We start from the raw sequence: 25,649 nt of genomic DNA, 5'->3' as shown, positions 1-25,649 counted from the left end.
TGAATAACTCTTTGTCGCTAGTCATGTGGAATGAAGATTCAATGTCTAAGTACCATACACTTCCCATCATTGATGACATCATGCGTGAAATGAGGGAAAATTCCAATTCGAATTGAGAGGCCAAAGCCTCACCCACCTCTCCTCCCGAGGACTTCTTCTTGGACTTCTTGAGTGGACAATTTTTAGGAAAATGGACCATCTCATGACAATGAAAGCACTTAACTTTCGTCATGTTTGTCTTCTTACCTCTATGATGAGAATATGATTTGGAATGAGAATCTTTCCCTTTCCCCTTCTTCGCCTTAATTACTAAGGCACTATTCTTTTTATCATCAATCTTTGATGAAGAGCCATCCCTGGTGTTCCTCCTGATTTCCTCCTGCATCAAATCTAACCACAGTCGTTCCCAATCTGGCAGCTTCCCTTGACCATTGACAGAGTCCTAATAACTATGCCAACTCTTTGGGGGTCCTAGAAGAGAAAGACTCACCATATCATCCTCGGAAACTGTGATTCCAACACTTCCAAGTTCATCGCGACATTGAGTGAACTTGGTCAAGTATTTTGGACTAGTCTTACCTTTCTCCATTTTTATTTTTCGAAGTTTTTCCTTCAGTGACAATTTCCTTTTGTCACTATTGTTCTGATACAAGTCCATTAATGTTTTCCACATAGCATACAAAGTTTCCTTGCCATGGAGACTCGAGACAATGTGGTCTCGAACTCCCTCAAGTATTATCTGCCTCGCCTTCACCACACACTTCTTCCATTCGGCCAAATTTTGTGCATCGATGCTGCTAGCTTAGGAATTTCTTGATCAACAAATTCCTTCAAGCCATTATCCTCTAGTACAACATCCATTCTATCCCTCCAGGCTATAAAATTCGAGCTGCCTTCCAAGGCATACTCGAGCCACAAATCGTAGAATGCCATCTGTTGATCCTGAAGTATGTATTGCAAATTTGAATTTCACCTGTAACCTAAAACTAGAAAAACTTTGAAATCTCCTCTAGTATACTATATTCAGCTCCTATACCATGTAGAAAATCTTGTAGATTCATACGCTCATGCAATGTATTAAAGCACATGACAAGCATCTACTTCGACTTTCAACTAACGGAAGCCAATAGATCGATGAAAACAATATGAACAAAAAGAAGACAAATCAATTGCGCATAACACAAGATGTATCTGGGGAAAGCCACTGCTCAAAACCTCGCTATTTGTATTACATATATAAGAAATATGAGTGAAGTTACAAATCTTATTCTCACTAGAACAATTCCGCACAAGTATGCTCAACTCTCTCAACTCACAATCTAGCTCAAGTTAAATCCTTAGCCTATTCAGTAGCTCTCCATACCCCTAATCTCTTGCATAATTCCTAGGATGAATAGTCAGTATTTAAAGGGAATTCCTGCTTCCAAAACTACGCAATCCAAACATAGGATCAATCTCTGATGCATGCATGATATTTACACTCCAGTAAATAATGCCACTAATAGTAAATTGTCCCTGCACTCTGGTCTCAACTAGGTCTTTCTCTTAACTAACATGCATGAGTTTCTCGTGAGGGAATCTTCATTTAACTGGAGTAGCACTAGTGGATGCATTAGTGCACCAATTGACTATTAGTCCTCTATTAGTTCCAAAAATAATTTAGAACTAATTTAACTGAACTTAGCTCAGTAAATTGAGTGACCTAATTTCCAACTCAATTTAAACTCATACTAGACCCCTAAAACTTAGGGAGAACATATACATGACTTCAGAAAGACTTTCAACTCGAAATTCCTAAGCTAATTAAGTTAATTAAACTTAATTAACTATTTACAAGTTGCTATGAGAATAGAATTTTCTTTTAATTATCAGTTTAATTCAAGGACAAATTAAACTAGAACTTCTTGTTGCCATTTCTCAACAAAATATTAAGAAGCGTTTGGTGGTTTTTCTCTCGGAAGGGTTTTCACCTAAAAATCTAAAGTGTACCGTCTTTATTATTGTGTATTGTTGAATGATGTTAATGATTACTTTATGTTTATCCAATGCTAATAACAATTACAATTTTGTGAAGTTAAAATTAACTAATTAAAGAGAAATATTGATTCACCCCTCTCAATATTTCTAACAATTTGATTCCCTTTATTAAAATTATAACTCAATACTTAAATTTAAAAAAAAAAATCCAACTCTTCCTCAAAAAGTATCCTATATATATTTATAACTATTATCTATATTATTTTTAAATTAGCCCCTTTAATTTTTCTCTAAACAACTTATTCTAAGAAAAAAAAAGCAATCAATCATTCTTCATTTCCCATAAAAACCAATGATAGGGAGCTACCTTCTGTATATGTTAAGTTGGGAGATTTCCCATAATAGAGTTTGTGATTGTTTGAACATGTGAGCAATAAATGCCACTTTAGTTAAGGATGACCATCCACCTATTCTAAACATTTTCTGCAAAGTTACAATTTAAAAGGACATGGTTATCATTGACTTCATTAACATAACTAGTGCATTGAGAGATCCCTCCCATTCCTTTTATCAAGATTGAGTTCCTTTCTTATTTATATGTTTCATATTATTCATTTTTGGCTTAAAAAACTTTGGTCATGTTGGGAACCATTTGTAAATATTCTTTAACCGTTACCCAATTAGCTTATTTCATTTGTTCCATTACCTATTTGAAAACTGATTGAAGCTTCACTTAGTGGATAATGGCCTTCTAAACATCACATCAACATAGTGTAGAGTTCTAAACCTTAACATTCCAAAGCATCAATCATTGATATGCTAGTAGGTATACCTTAGTCCCATGGTTTCGAACTTTTATTTTTCCTTATTTCTCCGTGAACCTTTGTATCAATGTGAAAGCTTAAAATTTAAGGCCTTAGTCATAATGAATCAAGGTTCTTAAATTTTTAATTTTCATTATTTCTCGGGGATTGATGTGAAATAATATGTTTAGGAAATATTATTTATTAATTATTTTATTTTTAATAATATAGGTTTCAATGTATTATGGAAGAGAATAAATTTTAATCTCTATATTATTGAATATATAGGAAATTAAATAATGTGTAAATACTTAACTAGTGTGGTACAATTAGTTATGTTAATTAAAATATTAGTATGTATAAGTGTTATAATAATAGTATGACAATATGACTGGTGTGAAATAACATGTTCCAAAAGTACACTATACAAATAAAATACAAACCTGCAATTTAGAGGGCATTAAGGATGACAATTATCCTTGGTTGTGTATTTTTATGTTGATTACATCTTCAAAAGGAGTGACATCACTCCATGTTTTCTTTTTTTTTGTTTTATATTTTTTGTTGCTTGTATTTTTAAAGGGAGTGGCATCACTGCATGTTTGTTTTGTAGGCTACAACAATGGTCCTTTATTGTCTAAAAATGTGGAACAGGTCCTTTATTGTCTAAAAATGTGGAACAATTGCTTTTCAACCATGTGGTTTATCTTCTTTATTGGATAATTTTATTTTTTTTTGTTTTTTGAGTTGTCAATGATGTGTTTTCTCATATCTATTAACTTGGCTTTAATTTTTATGGTATGGATTTGAGAAATTATTAGCTAGATCTATGAACAAAGAGAGTATTTTTATGATATAAATGTTTGTAGAAGAAGGATTTATTGTCAAATTTTAGGGGTTGAAAGTTTCATTTCAGTGCTACATATGAAATTGCTAATGGCTATAAATTTTTTTGTGGATTGGAATTGCATATATGGAAGGAAACTTGAAGCTTGAAATCTTTTAAGTCACATGATACAACTTGAACCTCGAAAAATAAAAGTAGCAAAAAAGGCTTTGCTAATTAAGTTTTTTCAAAGAAAAATAATATGAAAAGGACACCTTCCAACAATTTGTTCATTTGTTCGTGTGTTGTCAAAGAAGGGCATTGTATGTAAGGTAGTTGCAAAATCTCAATTTTTAAATATGTCAACGCCTACTACATTGCAAAAATGCCATGTTGTGGTGGTTCCATAACTTGCATTATGTCATGTTGCCCCATTCTTATGGCATTGTATGCTATGCTGCACTTGGGTGTGGCCATGGTTGTGTGTTTTAAAAGGATCATTTATTCATTTGTTTGTGACAACTTCTCCCTAACTTACATTGTAGAGCACCTCTCAACTCTCGGTACAATTGAAATTATTTGCTAATTGAAATTTATTAGCATAATTAGAAGTTGATACATTAAATGTAAGTTCTAGTTATTTACTAATTTAAAAATAATTAACTTACTCATAAATTTGAAAGAGAGAACTCGGGATGGATACATTGCACTAATTAGTGTACTTTTAATTATTAGGAAGTGAAGTTGGGTTGGATAAAGTGCTCAAATATAAGAGGATTATTTTTGGATAATTTATTTATAGTTAATGGAGGATTACTTCCAATGTCACTAGACATATAGTGGAGGTGAACCCTAAATTAAGGATAATCATTGCAACTTTGTGAAAAGAGGATCAATCATTATATCTTTGTGAAAAGTGGATGGCATTTATAGATTTGGTATGACATGCACGGACATGAACCATTGTTAATGTCATTTAAGCTTTATTGTAGTTTTATTGTATAATATTATGAATGAAGGACAATACATTGAATTTTACTCCATCTTTCATAAGTTCTAATTTCACCCATTTTGTTAGTGTCACAATTGTCTTTGGGCATGGTGTCCACAAGGTCCACCATGTTGTTCCAACGAGCCAAGTCCCTAGCCCATGATATGAGTTTCTTCCTCTCAATAGAATTTTTTCATTGTCTTTTGAGTTGCAATGATTTATTTTCTCATGTCTATTAACTTGCCTCTAATCTCTATGGTATGCATTTGAGCAATTAAGGGTTAGATCTACAAACAGAGGGAGGGAGGATTTTATGAGATAAATGTTTTTAGAAGAGGGATTTTTTGTCAACATTTGGGGATTTAAGTTTTCATTTTAGCACTGAATATGAAATTGCAAGAGGCTATAAGGTTTTTGGTGGATTGGAAATTGTAGATAAGGAACTTGGGAAGCTTTTAAGTCACATGATGCAACTTGAAGCTAAAAAACTAAAAGTAATAGACAAGGATTCAGTTGTTGGGTTTTTGAAAACATAATAGTATGAAAGTAGCACCTTTTAAGAATTCCAATAACATAAATTCTCAATGGGAATATCCTCTAATCACTACTATTCTACTAATGTATGTTGGGTGAGCATAATATGTATTGTGTCTTTCCCATTGATTTGCTTAAGTATAAGTGATTGCACTTTGTGTGACTCTTTACCCAATAATTCTATATGAGGTTAGTTGTAAAATCTCAATTTCTATATATGTCGACACCCACTATTTTGCAAAAAACCCATATTGTGGTGGTTCCATAACTTACATTTTGTCATTTGATCCCATCCCATTCTTATATATTTGACACCATTTGCTACATTGCATGTAAGTATGGTGATGGTAATGTGTTCTCAAAGAAGGGTGTTGTATATACTTTTGGGGTTTGTGGTTTGAGATTATTTTCGATCAAAGGTCTTTGTAGGTGTTAGCATTTGCAAGCACGAAATTTTCGATTAAGGACTTGTTTTGTTCAAGCATCATCTTATACCTCAAGGACCCCATGCTCAAAGATGTTTATAGCACTGAGTGAGTGAAATTGGAACTTATGTTAAATAAAGTAATATTCAACATATCTTTCACATATGATATTATATGATAAAACTATAACCTTGCTTGTATGACATTTACAATCTCCCATTATCTATATGTGCCATACTAAATCTATAAATGTCATCAATTTTTCATAAAATTATATAAATAATTTCACAAAAATATAATTATGATTTTAATTTAGAATTCATCTTCCCTATATATCCAATAACAATTAACTTACTTGAAATGAAACTTTGATACATCCTTCCTTAATTAATTATGAATAATATATAAAAATAATCTCACCTATCTCTGAACAATGTATGCACCCCAACTTCACTTCCTCATCTTCCTCATACTTAACCGGTAAAATTAAACATTTTTAAATTATAAAATATTTAAATTTCTCGGAATGAATTTGCAAATATGCTAATTAATTTTGGATAAGAAAATAATAGAAATTTACCCTCATGAAAAAGTCGGTTACATTAAACAAGTAAATATATTTACAATCTATGGTAAAATACGTTGGTTAGCCCTGCTCTCCGTTACATTAAACAAGTAAATAAATGTGCCATACGTTAGTTAGCCCTGCTGTCATTTATGGTAAAAATACGTTGGTTAGCTCTGCTCAATCAATTTGATTAGGCAAGAAAAACACGATCACAGCGGGAGTCGAACCCACGACCTTCTAATTTGATTCGGCAAGAAAGTGCGACCACTGTGGGAGTGAACCCACGACCTTGTAATTTGATTAGGCAAGAAAACACGACCACCGTGGGAGTCGAAACGACGACCATTTAATTTGATTAGGCAAGAAAACACGACCACCGTGGGAGTCGAACCGACGACCTTTAAATTTGATTCGCAAGAAACACCATCACGGTGGGAACCGAATCAGGACCGTTTAATTAGATTAGACAAGAAAACACGACCACTGTGGGAGTCGACCCGACGACCTTTGCAAGAAACACGACCACGGTGGGAATCGAATCCAGGACCGTTTGTTTTGATTCGGCAAGAAACACAACCAGAGCGGGAATCGAACCCAGGACCTTTTAATTTGATTCAGCGAGAAACACGACCAGGACGTTTGATTTATTTCGGCAACAAAGACGACCAGGGTGAGAGTCGAACCAGGACGTCTGATTTGATTCGTTAAGAAAACACATCCACGGTGGGAGTCGAACCAATGATCTTTAATTATTTCGGCCAAAAGTACGACCACAGTGGGAGTCGAACCCACGACCTTTTGATCCGAAGTCAAACGCGCTAATCCACTGCGCTATGCGGTCAGAAGTGATGAGGTCTTTTATGAAATCATAATTTCAATAATGTTACAGAAACATTTCCTGGTGCTCGCCAGTGTGATGTGTTCCCTGTGCATGGTGTATTTCAAAATAGAGCTTGGATTTGCTTGTTTGAGATTATTATAATTTGTTCCAATTCTACTGCACACGTTTCCTGATGCTTGCCAGCGTGATGTGTTCCCTGTGCATGGTATTTCAAAATAGAGCTTGGATTTGCTTGTTTGAGATTATTATAATTTGTTCCAATCCTACTCCTGCTTGCTTGTTTGAGATTATTATAATTTGTTCCAATTCTACTCCTGCATGTGCAGGCTATGAATGATAAAATCTATATTTGGTGAAACAAACCAAAGTCCTACCTGGGTACAGCAATCAATGATTTCTACTAAATCATCCCAGCTACCGATGAAAGAAAGAACGCCTAATCATATGGTAGGTGCTCTGCTCTCATCATCTGTTGCTTATCATGATTACTTCTGCTCGCATTAGCTGTGAGAGCGCTTTTAAAGAGCCCAACCAGGTTCGAACAGGTGACCTCTGAACAACGATGTTGCCTATTGTATCTGTGAGAACGCTTTTAAGAAGCCCAACCTCTGCTCTCATCGTCTGTTGCTTATGACGATTACTTCTGCTCGCATTATCACATGTTGCTTATTGTTACCTGTGAGAACGCTTTTAAAGAGAGCCCAACCAGGTTCGAACAGGTGACCTCTGAACAACGATGCTGCCTATTGTTATCTGTGAGAACGCTTTTAAGAAGCCCAACCTCTGCTCTCATCGTCTATTGTTATCTGTGAGAACGCTTTTAAGAAGCCCAGCCGCTCTCATCGTCTGTTGCTTATGACGATTACTTCTGCTCGCGTTATCACATGTTGCTTATTGTTACCTGTGAGAACGTTTTTAAAGAGAGCCCAACCAGGTTCGAACAGGTGACCTCTGAACAACGATGCTGCCTAACGCTTTTAAAAAGCCCAACCTCTGCTGACCTCTGAACAACGATGCTGCCTAACGCTTTTAAAAAGCCCAACCTCTGCTGACCTCTGAACAACGATGCTGCCTAACGCTTTTAAAAAGCCCAACCTCTGCTGACCTCTGAACAACGATGCTGCCTATTGTTATCTGTGAGAACGCTTTTAAAAAGCCCAACCTCTGCTCTCATCGTCTATTGCTCTGAAAACGATGGTGGGAAAAGGGCCCAACCGGGTTCGAACCGGTGACCTCTTGATCTGCAGTCAAATGCTCTACCACTGAGCTATAGGCCCATCCACGTTGTTATAACTTTGATTTATTTTACATCTTGCGGTAAACTCTAAATTGATTGGCAACCTAAATTCTTAGAAGAAAGACTTAAATTCTTATTACATTGTCTACATATTGCAACTCTAAGTTGACATTGCTTATAAATCTTCCATAAGACTATTAAAAATAATACATATTTGCATAACATGATTTAAGACAAGAAGCAATTTAACTTGCATTATTCAAACCAGGTTCAAGATTGATTTCTTCATTTTCCTCATCAGACTGCCTTGGTTGTAATGGAGTAGGAACCATTATCTCTATTGCCACCTTAGTGTCTCTCATTAACTGTTTCAAGGTCACGACCTGATTGCTGAAAAATGTAACTAGGTTTGCTCTTCATAATTATCTTTATACTTGTATCAATATGTGTTTCTTGTAAAAAGCAAAAAGAAGAAAAATAAATTATTATTATTATTGTTTTTCTAGTCAAAACATGTTTTACATGCTTCTAGGGTTTATTGAGTCAAGCATAAAATTTATCATGTGTCAAAGTCTCATTTGGACTATTTTGTAACAAAAGAAAAATATTATTTTTGAGTCAAAAAGAGTCATTTTGTCCCACAAGACCAAGCCAACTTTGATGATGCCTAATTCAACCTCCTAGATGACTATAAAAGGAAGAGACTTCAACCTCATTTACTCACTCACTCACAATTCGATTTTTGAACAAGAGAGAAGAAGAAGAAGTGCGAAAGAAAAGGAAGAGAGAGAAGAATCCAAGAAAGGAAGAAAAATTCGAGTGTTTGCTTGTCTTTGTCCACACATGTGAAGTTGTTGGGTTACTTTGTGAATTATAAGCCAAAATTATGTTTCCGCGAAGGTGTTGGGGTAACTCCTCGAAGTGATAATATCGAAATTTTGACTTGAAGAGGTTTAACCAACTTTGATTCTTGTTGACTTGGTTTGGTTGGAGGAGATCTGAAGGAGGGTTGACTTGGTTCCTTGTGGAGGTCTTGGTCTTGAGTCTTGGATGTCTCACTTTGATCTGATTCTATAAGAAGAGAAGTTGTTTTCGTTTCCCCCTTATGATGTGTTTCCATAGCTTGGAGCCTAAATATTGTGTTCTTTGTCTCTCGTGATCTTCATGCACTTTATGTTTTTGGTAATTGCTTGATGAAGAAGACATAATAAAGTAATAAAAGCCAACAAACTCTCACAAGTAATTATCAAGTAAAAGGAATCAACCATAATCTACAACTTATTGATTTCTCAACATGGCATCAAAGCTAAGGTATCCAAGAGATTACTATATAGAGTGGTTTGAGTATCCAAGAATGGTCCAAGTGGCTTTTAAAGTAGGGGACAATTAGTGGTAACAAAAAGAGGTCCAAGATATATCCACAAAGTTCAATTAAAAATAAATATTTTTTCAATTTTGTGAATCCATATTAAAATATGGAAACCTTTTGAAGTTAGAAAAGCAACCTTAAGTTATTGATAATATCTTAAGGATAAATAGGGGCCCCACCTGAAGTGTTTAGGAGATAGAGACACATGACAAGAGAAGAGTGACAATACCCCTAGTTAATTGGGATGAGTTAGGAGGTCATAAAGTGGGGGAGTTGTATAGAAGGGACTTGGATCCCACCAAATGAAATAGTATTCATGTCATGGAAGAATAACTCACTCATGATGGTTTAGGTAAAAACCATCATCACATCCAACCAAGGGATCCATGAAGTAAGTTGTACTTCAAGTCTCCTAGGAGTTTTGAGTAATGGGTGTTCAAAATATTAAGGCCAAGGGGATAAAATCAATGGCCTTGAGAGGTTTGATCTTGGATTTTTTGAAACCCTATAGGTCTAAGAGAGAAGTGAGTAGCACCAAGAACATGATAGACAATATCTACTATGATATTAAGGGTAGATCTACGATCGAAAATGAACCTTTGGATTAGGAGGTGGTTGCATTATATTTCAATAAATAATGGGTTCTATTAACCATCTATTCCTAACTATAAGGGATGTGTAAAGGGTTGAAGAAAGGAGAGGAAACATAAGATCAAGTAAGATCAAGAGAGAACTGAGAAAGGTCCTTAACCATGCAACACCCCTAGTAAGGGAAAAAACTAAGGAAAGGCATGAAGGATATTTTGGGGGCGTTAGAAGAAAGGATTTGAATGATTAAATAAGAAGTGGTAAGTGAATGCACACAATGAATTGTTGGAGTAGGAGAAAGAATAGGAGGGATGAATAGTTTCTACTAGCTTCTAGAGACAACTCTTATCTAATGAGAGGGTTGAAAATCCTCATCATTAATAAGGATGAGAGGCAGTTATACCATAATTCAATATGAATATGCATATATTGAGTGAACCAAAAGGATGTTATCAAGGTAAATGAGGTTAGGAAAATAACTTTTTGGAGGGTGTTCCCTCTTAGGATGGGAAATAATCGCAACTATGATCCAATGAGGGTAGATCCTCGTTCACTCACGATGAAAATTTTTGAAGGGAATGAAATGAACTATAGTTTTATAAAAAATATATATAGATATGATAAAACTTGACTTCTATTAATGAATGGAATATGTTGAAACCATAAAAATGAGGAATGAAACAAACTCGTTTAAATGGTGGTAGCTTATCTTTGAGAAGAAATGTGATAGCTACACACATTAACCAGAGTGCATTACAATGGGGTCGAAAGGCCATTTTTAACATAAATAAGCAATGATGAAACCATAAACATCCAAAAACGTAATTCAAGGAGATAAAACACGAAACGGTTTGTGGCCCTGATGGGGTTATTTGGTATGACAACTTCACAAGGTCACAAATTTTGCATACGATCTTTGTTTGGTGTGATTTGTATCCCATTGGAAAGGTATAACCAAAAATTACACATTACAATCATGCATATGTTATTTAATGGGTCTCTACCATGTCAAAAAAATGTCTTTTGAGGCTTCAAAATTCCCTTGGAAGTTCAAGACCCAAAAAAATGTAGAAAAAATTCGAAGATGGATAATTATGCTTTGAATTAGTGGAATAGGTGGCTAGCCACCAATATCCACCTAGATCAGTTCTCCATCCTTAGGAAGAAATGGTCTCCATTTTGTTCAATGTAGCCATCAAATGGGGAAACTTACACTGAACCTAACCTTGGATGAGCCACTTTCTTTGGCGTGGGAGCTTCCCTACTTTGATAACCCAATAAATTTTGATCCTCTATTGGCGAGGACCCCAAACCCACATGTTCATAATATGATCAATGGTTTCCTATTCCATGCAATTTAGGTTGAGCTCTGTCGGTGTCAACTGCTTTGATATCTCTGATGTTTCCAAGAATGATGGAAAGTATGTCTGACGGAGGTCCATATTGAACATTGAGTGTAATCTAAGGAAGGGGGGAATACTTAGCTCAAAATCATTGTCACCAATAACCTTGGTGATGGTGCAACGTCTATACAAATTGTATGAAGCTTTTGATGGGGTCTTGTAAGGTTCCCTTTCTGCAAATGCAACCAAACCTTATTTTCCACCTGAAATTTGTGTGGCTCTCCATGTTGATCATGACACTGCTTTTACTTAGTATTAGATTTATATAAAATATCATGGACCTATTGAGGGATGTTTTGGATCTGTTCAATGAATTTGGTGGAATTTTTGGCCTCGGAGTGAGCACGGAAAAATTCCATCTTTGTGGATGTAAGGGATAATGCTACATTAATAGGACCCAATGGTTGAAATCCCAATCCCACCTGAAAAGGGATGTGATTAGTCAAGTTATAGAGGGTTTTGTTGTAGTTGTGTTGAAAATAGGGGAGACTTTAATACCATGTGCATGGATGTTTGGAGTTGTACATGCACAAGATATTGATGATCATCATGTTGATGACCTTTTTTTGGCCATCAGTTTGGGGGCGGAAGGTAATGGATTTGGTGAGATTGGTGTCCAATAGCGATAAGAGGCTCAACTAGAATGTGCTTAAGAACCTACTATTCTGATTTGGTATGATGCTCTGTGATATCCCAAAATGTACCCACACTTGTTTGAACAAGAGCTTGGAAATGGCCTCCACTGTGATATTTGTGTTGTAGGTTGTTAGAATGGTCATCTTAGAAAATCAATCAACAAACATGAAGGCATAGTCATTTCCTTGCTTGGTTGAAGGAATGTCAGACATGTAGTCCATCAAGATGGATTCCTACGACCTATCGAGATTAAGAAGAGGGGGTGTACAAGATTTACTTCTTAGTGTCTAGTTTGGAAATGGTGTAGACATACTTGTTGACATCCTATCAAATTTTTGGCTAATAAAAACACTTTTGTAGCATGGTTACTGTCTTTTCCATGCTAAAGTGTCCTTCCATCCAGTCGTAGAGAGCTTCCCAAAGTAGCTTTGGATGCTCGCGTGAAGAAACAAATAAATGGCCTATATGACATAATAATTTGCCTTGAAGATGAAAGTTAGTGATGAGTGTTCCAAACATCTGGTAGGTGGTAGCGAATTTGGGATCACTCTCATAGAGTTTGGGCCACTCGGAGGCCTCATGTATACATGAGTGGAGCACCATATTTAGCGATGCAATTGGAAGTCGGCTGAGGTAGTCAAAAACCATTATTAGTGCTCCCTATCTTATGTTTTATATTGAGATGAAATTGATACATGTATGTGGACAACTTGTGATGTTGGTCATTCTATAATTTCCCTTGTGTCTACATGAACTATAGAGTCCTATGATCAGTTTAGATGATTGTCTCTAACCCAAGAATGTAATGATTCCATTGGTTGCATTATTTTACAATGGGATACATTTGTTTGTCATAGGTGGGGTACTTATGTATATAATTTGATAGCATCTCACTATGGTAGGCCAACATATGACCGTGTTGAGCGAGAACTATGACCACAACATAACCTGACTCGTTTGCCTCAATATCAAAAGGTCATTGCAGATCAAGTAAGGAGAGCATTAGGCAACCTCCCTTGGTAACTTGGCTAAGATCCCATGTAATATTGGATAATCCCAACATGAACCAATGATAGAAGTTGGCAAGGCCTACGAAAATCTGAAGCTTAGTTAGTGTCGTCGGGGTTGGCCATTCACGAATGATTTGAATCTTGGCTAGATCCACATGCACACCATGCTCATCAACAATGTAGCCTAGGTATTAGACCATGTTCATGTTGAAGAAGCATTTTTCCAAGTTAGCATATAGCTTGTGCTGCCATAGAGTGTGAAGGACCTATTGAATATGTTGAAAGTGTTGTTCCCAACTCTTGTTGAATATGAAGATATCATCTAAATATACCACCACAAAAGAATTTGTGAAATGTTGCAAGATGTCATCCATCTGCCTTGTGAAAGTTGGGGCATTAGTCAAACTAATGGGAATGACCAACCATTCAAAAGTACCTTCTTTGCACTTGAAAGTAGTCTTCCATACATCACGTTGTTTTACTGGGACTTGATGGTGGCAATAATTCATATAAATATTATTGAAGTACTTGGCCTCATTGAGCTAGTAAAGAAGGTTTTCAATTTAGGGATTTGGGTACCGATTCTTGACTGTGATTTTGTTCAGGGTCATGTAATCAATGTAGAGTTACCAAATCTTGTCTTTCTTTTGCACAAGTATAATTGGGCTTCCATAGATAAAGGAGCTTAGTTGGATGTGCCCTTTTTGGAGCAACTCTTGGATCTAGCACTTAATTTCCTCATTTTCTAGAAGAAAGAGATGATAGGTTGGCCCATCGGGTAAAAGTGCGCCAAAGGTTAGATCAATTGGATGCTTGACTTGAAAGTGAAAAGGTACTCCAGTGGGTGAGGAGAAGATGTATTTATATTCTTCCATGAGCTTGTTTGCTTTTTATTGCTGTGTAGAGAGGCCTTTGTTAAAAAATTATATATTATAGAGGAATGGAACACATAAAATATTGCAGAAATATAAACACAAAAAATGCATAAAACAAGAGAGACACAGATATACGTGGTTCACCCAGTTTGGGCGACGTCCACAGAGAAACAGCTAGTCCTTCCTTTTATATTATCCAACAAACTGAAGAGATACAACCTACAACAGATGCGTTGTAATTCCCTCTTCACTCTCAATCTCCTCTATCTTCCTCATTCAAAATACCGATCTACATAGATGAAATACAATTCCCTCATATATAGCGAGGTGTTGCCTTTTAGGGCAAAAAACCCTAAATTAAACATAACTTCTACCGTCTAATCTCCGCCTAATGAACGACCTAGATTGACTATGAAATTACAACATTTTTCAAGGAAATTTTACATCTATTTTTAGCTTCGGGGGTGCTGCCTCCAATCCCCCCGCCAGGGGAGGGGGGGGGGGGGGCTCCCAAAGGTCACAGCTGCCCCCCTCCCACCCGCCCTAGACCCCCCTTGCAGCGAATATTTTACGGGCGCCAACGTTACGAACTGGGGTCCAATGTGGCGATACCTTTGAATATAGAAGATAATTAGGATCCACACCCAACAGCCTTGTGTGGATGCCATGGATTTTGCTGCGACCTTTTTCTCACTTTGAGAGCAAATCAAGAAGAAGATAATTTTTTTGATTTGGGAGATGACCTTTCTACATTTCGTAGCAGAGATCAAATAAATGGTAGTAGGCGGGGCCACCTCTGGTATCATGTATATTTGTCTAGAAGCATACATAGCATGAAAAGTATGGTTAGCCTAAAATAATATCACAAACTTCAAGGGGGTGTAATATCACACAATACCTCATCCTTGTAGGGCTTAATGCTAGAGGGCAGGAAATACTATTTGTTGATGCAGATATCTCACCCCTTGGTAGAGCCACTTGATGGTGTATGGTTACGTGTGTGGTGTAGTTGGTAGGTCCAACTACTTGATGATCTCTATTGAGATGAGGTTATTTTGACTTCCACTATAGAAAATGAGGTGTATTAGAGCACCATTCACCCACATTTACGAGTGAAAAAGACACTTACCTTCCTTCGATTCTTTAGGTTCACTTGGCCAGACCTTGGAAGTAGCAACCATGGAATTGGGATCTGCATTAATAATCCACTTCCCCTTGTCTATGTTTGATTCATAGTCACAACCTACGTATGAATCTAGGGGTTTCAAATTGGAAACCAATAACTACTTTGAGCAATATTCATTAGTGTTATTCTAAGGACTCTTATGGAACTCACACCTCTTTCCTATTTCTTTCCTCATCTTCCCAATATCGTTCTTTGTTTGCGACTAAGATTGGTTGTCCTAGCGTGGTCCATTTTGGATCTATCCTTTGTTTTGTGGGTTGGGGTTTCCTTTTCCCTTCTTTTGCTATGAGGAATTCATAGATGATATTCCCAATGTGGATATGTATAGAAAATCCATTTATATTTGGATGTATATGTGTAAACTGTCCTAGTAATTGAGCACTAGATGTCGGTCAAATTCCTTGATGCCTAGTTTAGTGTGCAATGTGTGGGAGATATTTGTGAACTTTGGCATTTTTTGGTCCCTCTCCTACCACAGTGTGGTCCATCTCATGTACTAGTCATTGTAGCTCTCGACAAGGTAATATTGTTCCTTAATAACATCCATGAAAGAACCTTAAGTTGGTACTATTGGAATTGTAGTGTTTCCATTTATGTCAACAAGTGCTTAGACTTGTAATCATGTTTTCTATGCCCTCTATTGGTCCAATGTATGGTTTTCCATGAGAGTGTCTCAAGTTTATATGTTCATGTCCTGAAGTTGAGCTAAAAATTAGGTGGAAGAAGGCTACAAACATCAAGTGAAATATTGGTAGTGCAGGTGAATAGTTATAAATAGAGTTTTATAATGCTGGTTGAGCTTTTGTAGGGTTCATTATAACACATTTCTTGCAAGGAGGGGGAGTGTTACTCCATATAAGTGGATTTTCTCGTATTGTGTGTGCATTCCAACCAATTCTAGGGGAATTCTCCTTGGTATTTGCAAATGGTATTTGGCGGTTAGAGTGGATTCGAGTTGGCCTTCATAAAGAAGGTGGTAAAATTTGAAAACGAGTCTCCCATTCAATGAAGATGGAGGATCAAGTCAAGGTGAAAAATACTAGAATGTGAATAAAAGTGTTTGGATCTCCATATTTGTGTGTGATTATTGCTTTGATCATTTCAGATATTTTATTTATAATATGCAACTTCATGTTGGATAGGTTGGTTCAATTGTGAGAGTAATTTATTGTAGAGCAAAGAGAACCAATGGTGAGAGGAGATACATAGCTATAATATATTGGTTTATTTCAGAGTTTTGTGTGCACACTTTAAAAAATGTTTGATGTAGGTTTATGAAGGAATTTGATGGAGGAGATTGATGCTACCATGGAGAATGAATGTTAGCATGTTTTATATGGCACATTTGTATTTCTAACATTGTGTATGCATGGTATCATAGCTAAGCATATAATGTTTTATTTCTTATGGTTGTAGCATTTTATCTATGTCTTGTATGGTTGTTATTATTGAGACATGGTTGATTTTATGTGTTGAGAATTGTTATGTTGGTGATGAGTTTGTGAGAAACAATTATGTATGTTGTTGATTGTGTTTATGACGAAATTTATTGTTGCAAGATATTGTTATATGTGCAGATTGTTTTATAGTGAATCTAGTTCGAAAATTGGATGAAATGAGCCTCACGTTTATTGTATGTAAAGTTCATGGGATGCAATTTGAAAATATATGAAATTAGGCCCATGCGGATTTGAAGGTTGGGGCATTCAATGTCACGTGTAGAGGCTTGTAGGCGAGTGGTGGCTTGTCAAGGGAGTAGTGAATTCCTTCCAGTAGAGGCTGGAGAACTTGCTTAGGGAGTAGAGGCTTCCTTCCAGTGGTGGCTAGAAAACGAGTGAAGGTGGCAACCTGCATAGTTTATCGGAGTGGTGGATTCATAGTGATTTTTGGCTCATGTTGCTTTGCAAGTGTAGGCTTTCACAATAGTGGAGATCAGTGATTATGTAAAGAGAATTTTCTTAATAATAAAGAACCAGAGGAAGACAACAACAATGATGGTTTTTCCCAGTTGGTTTTTCCACCTAACATCTGATGTTCCTATGGGATGATTATTTGTTTGTGATTTGAAGGTTATATGTTTCTTACTAATAGTGCATTCAATTTACATGATTCATATTCTTATGTTATTATTTGCAAGTGAACATTATGTTGTTGGTTAAATGATGCATATCCAGTAATTATTTAAAAGGGACATTTTTTTTTATAATAATTGGTATTCGATACACTACTGATTCAATCCCCCTCTCTCAGTAGTGTTCAAGGTTTCCAAAAAGTACGAATGTCAACATTGTTGTGGTCTCTATGTCCTTTTCATGGTAAGTATCCCACAAATCCTTGACATGGTGGATAACGTTAAGGAACAAAAGGGTAATATTTTATCTATTGAATAAATACCCCTTCACCACACTCATAATCTTAGTGCGCAATACCCCATAATAGCCTTGATGTAGATATATTTGATATGGAGGAGGTGGTCAATTCCATTTTTTATTCATGTTGTGTCTTTAAGGAATACTTTGGTTGTATTTTCTTTCTTCATAAATGGCATAAAAATGTTATAAATGGTATCTTCAAGGATTTCTAATGTTCAATATTCATATAAAGCCTTATGCCTTAAATATATGAATGTCAAATAACCTTCCTTCTCCTTTGCTTTAAGGTCATGAGTTTGAACATACCAAAATCATCTAATCTAGGCATGTCTAAATGTTGGATGAATTCATCTACTCATATGTGAAGATCATAGACCAACTCTTTATGGAGGTGATGGAACCCATAAAAGGTATCATTTATTAAATATCATAGTAATAGCCTCACTAATTTGCTATCATTACCTACAAACTCAATATGCCATAGAGAAAGCCTTTAGGTGATGCAGTGGGTCTTCCCTATTGGTGCTGCCAAACTTAGTTAATTATGGTAGATTTGGAGGGAGCCACGTTTGCACAATTTCAGGGGAAAATCTCATCTAAATATTTGTTAAAGGAAGTAATTTCTATCACATGTATCCCTATAGCATTAGGGTTTTATGTTTGTCTAAGGCATCCTTTGGGAGGGGTTTGTTGTTGTTAGAAGGTGCAACTCACCACATTTCTTTTACTTGGCCAAGAAAAGGGACTTAATATCAAGTTGTCTCAATATATTTTAATTTTCATTCTCAAAATGAAATTTGTAGAACTACGATCCATCATGTCAAATATTGAGGAAAATTGAGTCTTCACATTCTGGATGATTTTTGTATCATTTCAATTAGCAATATATCATCCTCATACAAACCAAGTAAATAATATGATCCCCAACTAATTTGAAATACACACAATGATGCTCTTTGGTCAATGTAGATCCAAATCCCAATATATAAGTGTCAGATTTTTTATACCACATCCTTAGTGATTTCTTTAACCCATACAAACACATTTTCAGCCAACACACCAACTCTTTCTTTTTTCTCAAAGTAAATCCTTTTGTCTTCTTCATGTAGATTTCTTCTCCCATATCCCCATGTAGGAATGTTGTCTTCATGTCCATCTTTTCTACTCCAAAATCAAAAGCAATAACCACATATAAATGAAATCCAAGAGAAGTTAACTTGGTGAAGACAAAGTATCACCAAATTCAATTCCCTCTACCTAGGAATAACCTTTTGCTACTAACCGAGCATTGTATTTTTTACACTCCGCCTTCTGCATTCAATTTCTTCTTAAACACCAATTCGTTACCAATGTAATTTCTTCCAATCGACAACTCCACTAGGATCCCAACCTCATTCTTTTCCAAGGGTGCCATATCTTCAAGAATGGCCTTTTTCTAGAGATTTACACCTAAACCCACTACCTCCCTATTAGTTCTAGGATCATCATTAGTAATAAACAAACCAAAATTTGAACATAAATTAGGTGGAGTGTAGCTTTCTAGGTACCTTCTTTCCCAAAATGATCCTCTCATTTCTCAAGTCTATGATTCCTCTTATTCTTTTCATTCTTGTTCCTATGTAGAGTCTGATTCATCATCCTTTAATTCAAACTCTACCTTGTCTAGTTCTTTCTCCCTTGGTACGACTTCTTGTTTAAAAATATCTTTGATTTCTCTAAATACTACATCTCTACTGTATACAACCTTCTTATTTTCTAGGTTCCAAAGCTTATAACCTTTCAGAAAATCTTAATATTCAATAAAGATACATTTTTTTAGCTTTCTCATCTAGCTTACTCCTATTCTCCTTTGGGACATGTACATAAACATCATATCGAAAAAAAATTGAGATGTTTAAGAGAAGGTTTCTTACTAGTCATACCTCATGTCGAGCCTTGTCATCCAACATTGATGAGGATGATGTATTTACCAGATAACATGCATTGTCCACTGCCTCTACCTAGCATTCTTGTCCTAAACCAACACCACTAAGAATGCTCCTTTCTTTCTCCACCAATGTTATATTCATCCCTTTTGCAAGTCCATTTTGTTGAGATATGCATGGAGTACTTTTGTTCCCTTTTATACCACACTTCTTATAGAAATCTTTGAAGTCATTCCCATAACATTCTCCACCGTTATCTTTCCTCAACACCTCAATTTTCTTCTTTGTTTGATTTTTTACAAGAGCCTTAATCTCTTCGATTTTTTCAAATACAATGTATTTCTTCTTGATGAAATAAATCCATCTATTCCATTCATTTATAAATGAAACATGGTACATAGATTTTCACAGTGATGGAACCAACATAGGTTCAAGCACATCGTTGTATACCAACTATAATATTCCCTTTTCCCTTGTAGCACAAGGAGAATCTTACCCTATTTTTCTTCCCATATAAACAAGGTTCATAGAAATCAAAATATATAGATAAATTAGACATGCCTTCTCCCATACCATTACTGTGTAGTGCTTGAAGGCCCTTCTCTTCGATATGTCCCAGTATTTGATGCCATAACATAGTATTTTTTTCTAAAGGTTGTAGGAGTTTTTCCTTCTTTGAGTCCACTCTCAGGAACAACAAAATTGTTGCACCCATCACAGTTATCAATGCATCATAGTAGCTTATACAGAGCTCCAATCTGAACTCTCCTTAGAAATACCATTTCTCTGGAAGCCATCCTAAAAATATCCTTTTCAAACATAATTTTTACATCTACATTGCTCATCTTGGTTACATAAATCAAATTTATGTCCAATCCTGGGATGTGCAAAACACTAAAGAGTGTTATAATCCTTCCACCCATGTGATTCAACTTGAAGTATCCTTGTCTTATGATTTTGGCTATCAAGTCATATCTTAGGAAACCATCAACACCATAATATATTTCATACTCGCAAAACCAATCCCGATGATGAGTCATATGAAAACATGCCATTAAGTCGACCAACAGTGCCTCATGATCTATATATGTACTTGAATAAGCCAAGTACACATCCCCTCCTTCATTTGAGGAGGTTTTCGCTTCTACAGAAGGAACATCTGCAAATACCTTCCATTTCTTAGTAATTTTGGATCTTCAATATTTCTTGAAATCACTTCTTTTTTCTAGCTCTAACACACCTTAAAATTTTTTCCTAGAGATTTAGATCTTCCCTCAGAGTTATATCTTTCACTAAAGGACTTATTTTTATTTCTATTCTAGGATTGTCCTCTTATAGACAAGGATGATGTATTCTAAATTTCCATGTTTTTCTGTTTCATATCCTCCAATAACAAACATGAGACTATTTCATCAAATTTTAAAGTAGTTGCATTACTATCAATGGTAACAACTAGCCTATCCCACAAGTCAGATAAGGAACACAATAAAGTTATACACTTATCTTCATCTAAAATATTAATATCAAAAAATAATAGTTGACTTACCATAGTGTTGAAGGTCTTCATATGTCTTGTCACAGAGTCTCCATGCTTCATTATGAAGCTATAAATCTTTTTTTGCAAGAACAATTTGTTCACCAAAGTCTTAGATTGATACAAAGCCCCTAACTTGTTCCATAAAGCCTGTGTTATAAATTCCCATGAAATGTTTAGTAACGTTGAATTTGAGAAGAAAACCATATTGCGCTTTTTTCTTTTCGATCCAACTTGGTCCAATATTATATTGACATCTCTGTTGGTGGCGAACCTAGATCGACAATGATCCACTGATCCCTTTCCACCAACAAATATTCGATTTTATGCTTCCACAACTCAAAACTTTGCCCATTGAATTTATCTATCTTTATCTTTGAATTGCTTGTTATTTATTTTCACCATAAGAATCAATTATGCAGATCTCCTACTATACTAATGTCTACCACAGGTTTGAGCCAAATCCTTTAGCCATAGAGGCATTCCCTTGAAGCCAAAATTGTTGTGATATTAAATGTAGGTTTTAACCTTATACCACTAGTTGTTATAAACATATTCTTAATTAAAATAGAAAATATGCAATGTCAAATGCACACAATAATACAAATACTTTATCTTGGAATCCTAAATCGGGAAAACCAACAAGATTTTTTCAATATATATATCGAAAAAAATCATTAAACAGTCTTGAAGATGAACCACACTTGTTGGTTTGCAACATCAACACAAAAATTACCAATGTGATGGATTTGAAAGAAGAAGATCAATATATATTCTTCTTTATAGTATTACTATACAATACATATATCTCGTAATATCCATAAATTGCCAATCCATTTTCCATGGATTAGAATATAACCATAGTTCCTTGACCAAAGCTACTAAACCATGGGAAAAAGAAACACGCAACAAAAAACTAGTTGAGCCGAGAGGCTCATTCTACAACCCAGTATGATGTGTAACCTTGTCCGTCCATCATCAAAGTTGAAATTTTGCTCATGTTGGCCCAAATAAAAAATTTTAAATTTTTAAAAATAAAAATAAAATAAATAACTATACAAAATATTTAAATAATATCAATTCATAAAAAATTTGCACTTGAATAAATTGGATCCCTCTCGGCTCATATTAGATTCATATTTAAGATGGATCTATGCTGGTAAAGGTGAAAATCATGCGCTAAAATCTTCCAAAAACATATGCCAAAATCCATCCTTTTTTTTGGGGCACCACACTCGTTGTGACTCCCTCGCTACGCTTGGTAAAAAGTACAACTCGTGGGGATAATCATACAAAGAATATAACACATAACCAATGATAATATGGTTGTTAATGCTAGGTTAAATGATTTCATGTGCCTTATGTTCAACCACACCAAATATTTAGGAATGTATAATTTCTTCCATGCTACTAATGATTATTTAGAGTCATGTTGTAGACATCCCCATAAAATGGTTCTTTCAATGACTCAAATTGCTTGATAATTCAATGGGGAGGTGATGAGACAAGAACAAATAAACATGTATTGCTTGGAGCATTGGTTTGAGAAAAATAACTTGAGCAATCAGTGACAAACCTCAAAAGGATTAACGTTCAAATCTTTTCTAAACTTTGTCTACCATGTCATCCCAATTAATTGGCTTTGCTTTTTACAACAACCATATATCTGATTTGTTACATTAACAATGACAAAGACAAAAATTACAAAATATTGAGTGGGGAAGCAAATATTTTACTCACACTAATAAATGCAATGTTTCTATTGATCTATAGACTGTATGAATATTCCAATGGAACAACTTGTTACAACAAATTTTGCAATATTATGAAATCTTTTATTACTCAATTTATTTATTTAGATCTCATACCTATTATAATTGATTTAATTCTCAAATTTATGGAAATAACTGAAATGCAGAAATGAAAGAACAAACATAGTATGAATATTCCAATGGAACAACTTGTTACAACAAATTTTGCAATATTATGAAATCTTTTATTACTCAATTTATTTATTTAGATCTCATACCTATTATAATTGATTTAATTCTCAAATTTATGGAAATAACTGAAATGAAGAAATGAAAGAACAAACATAGAAACACATCAATCATAAAATTGAATGCAAAATGTGATATAGGAAACTTGATATGAGAGACAACCCAACTAGAAAGTGAGGCATGTACTTTGTGCTCTTGCCTTTAATTATAAAAGAACAAACACAAGAAACAAATGCAAAATGTGACTTAGGGAACCCGTTATGAGAGACAACCCAACTAGAAAGTGAGGTGTGTACTTTGTGCTCTTTTATGTAATTATAAAAATACAAACAAAAAAAACAAGCACTCACTATGGAGTTGTCTTTAAGACTATGGTCAGGATCATTATTATATAATTTTCCTTCTCCTCTATTATGCTCTCAAGTCCCACTCTTAGATGCTTTATTGAACTATGAAACAAATGCAATTCTAAAAAATAGAACCCTCTCTCTCCCTGATAGTTCAATATTTAATGTAGTCTAGTAGTTGTCTAGAGTTAGGGCTTTTGCATACTTCAACCTTCAATTGATGTGAAGGCTTAGACCCTTTAGAATCTTCTTGAAAGTCCATATGGATGAGTAATGGGGTTGGCATGGCAGCTATTTAGTAACATGATGGTCAACAAGGTAGGTCAAATTCTGAGAAGCATAACTTCTACATACAAACTCTAATTAAAATGATTTTCACACCATTGAAAAGTTCTCAATGTGTAGAATAAGACCAAGGGGCTAGGAGCTTTGTTTGCAAGGTTTTGTCCTCCAAAAAGTGTTATTTGATATCTCAAATGACTTTAGAAGGTTTCGAAACCCAAATCTTCAAACTAAGGCCTACCACTAAAATATGTCATGTTAGCCAATTCCTCCAACTTTTCCACCTAGGTAATACCAAGATATATAGTGATCCATTATGAATGAGCTCATACCGAAATATACATCACAAATAATATAATAAAAAATATATTATCTCATTTAACATCTAAATAAATACAATACAGAGAAGAAAATAATAAATAATTAAATTTAATTGGGAAACATTTCAATTTTACAAGAAGAAATTTATATTTAAAGTTTTTTTTTTTTTTTTTTTTGCTTATTTTAAAGTAAAGTTTAAGTAGTTTATATATTGGTTTTTTGGGTATATTTTCTGATTAATTTTGCTCAAAATGTCCTAAAATAATTATTGAAACTACAAATTTCAATTATTAATTCTGTACAATTCTGTAATTTATATCGGTTTTAAGAATGTTTTTCGGATTAATCACATCATTAATTGTACATTCTTTTGAATTAATCACATCATTTGATTCGATGTTTCAAACCATCTAATTTTTATCCTGAAAATAAACTGCATTAGATGATCCAAAACGTCAACCAATAACTAATAATATAATTAATCCAAAATATATTTTAAGAAATAACTAAATATTATATTTTCACCAAAAACTAACCATAAAATTTGTAAGCAAAACATAAAATGCTGGACCTCCAAACATAAAACGCTTTACCTCCATTTACTTTTTTTTGAAGGCTTAATATATGGATTTTTTTTTTTGCCCTTTGGAAGCGGCGGCGCTCTCTTCTATTTCCTGTCTTCCTCCTACTGGTATTAGCCATCAATAACAGAAACTCTCTTCTATTTCTTTGTTTTCTTCCTACTGGTGTTGGCCATTAGTAACATAAACTTTGGTAAAGCGTGTATGAGCAATGACTATGGCGTTAAATAGCTGCCCCGAAATTTGTTCGACTGTAGGTAAACAAAAATTTCAGAGATAAACGTAAATCAATGGTTTCAACAAACAATGGGCCTATAGCTCAGTGGTAGAGCATTTGACTGCAGATCAAGAGGTCACCGGTTCGAACCCGGTTGGGCCCTTTTAGATCGAACCCTATTAGCGTTTACTGGTCGCGGGTCACCAATTCGAACCCGGTTTGAAACCGTTGGTCCCTTTTTAAAAACGTTTTTCACAGGTCACCTGATCGCACCTGGTTTGGCCCTCTTTGAAAGCGTTGCGCTGTCCAGAGGTCATCGGTTCGAACCCGATTGGGCCCGCTTTGAAAGCGTTGATAACAGGAGACCGGTTCTAATGCTGGTGGGTCTTTTTAAAAGCGTTATTCACAGGTCACCCTTTTGAGGCTGGTTGGGCCCTTTCTAAAGGAGCATCACGTAATAATGGAGTCAGAAAGAAAAATAAGAACAGATATTTATCCATAATGATTGGGAGAAATAATGAAAGTTAGAGAGGATGATCAGACTTTGACCGGCGCGTTTGACTTCGGATCAAAAGGTCGTGGGTTCGACTCCCACTGTGGTCGTATTTATTTCTAGGGCAATTGTGTTGAGTGTGTTAATCATCCTATAAAATTGGGTTCGATGGCCACTGTGGTCACCTTTTTAACCCCAAATAGGGTTAGTGTGTTAAATCAACACAAAATTATTTCGACGAAGGAAATTTAAATTTATTTATAGTTTAAAAAAACTAACGAACCCTAAAAGAAATGTTTTTCGGAAAA

The 25,649-nt window shown here is 35.2% G+C and overlaps 3 non-coding genes across 3 annotated transcripts; 1 reads left to right on the top strand and 2 right to left on the bottom strand.

Annotated features, from left to right (window-relative positions):
- Window positions 1-6,891: 6,891 nt before the first annotated feature.
- TRNAR-UCG (transfer RNA arginine (anticodon UCG)) lies at window positions 6,892-6,965 on the bottom strand. The gene has a single exon. It is a non-coding gene; the product is annotated as a tRNA-Arg (tRNA).
- Window positions 6,966-8,170: 1,205 nt separating this feature from the next.
- On the bottom strand, window positions 8,171-8,242 carry TRNAC-GCA (transfer RNA cysteine (anticodon GCA)). Its single transcript has one exon. It is a non-coding gene; the product is annotated as a tRNA-Cys (tRNA).
- Window positions 8,243-24,939: 16,697 nt separating this feature from the next.
- Window positions 24,940-25,011, top strand: TRNAC-GCA (transfer RNA cysteine (anticodon GCA)). The gene has a single exon. It is a non-coding gene; the product is annotated as a tRNA-Cys (tRNA).
- The last annotated feature ends 638 nt before the right edge of the window (window positions 25,012-25,649 follow it).

This window comes from Pinus tabuliformis, chromosome 2_1, assembly GCF_031772625.1.
Source record: "Pinus tabuliformis cultivar Carrire ecotype Pingquan chromosome 2_1, CPIR1, whole genome shotgun sequence".
Classification (NCBI taxonomy): Eukaryota; Viridiplantae; Streptophyta; class Pinopsida; order Pinales; family Pinaceae; genus Pinus; species Pinus tabuliformis.
Note: the sequence above shows the minus strand (reverse complement) of the source record. Positions and strands in the feature narration are given on the sequence as shown.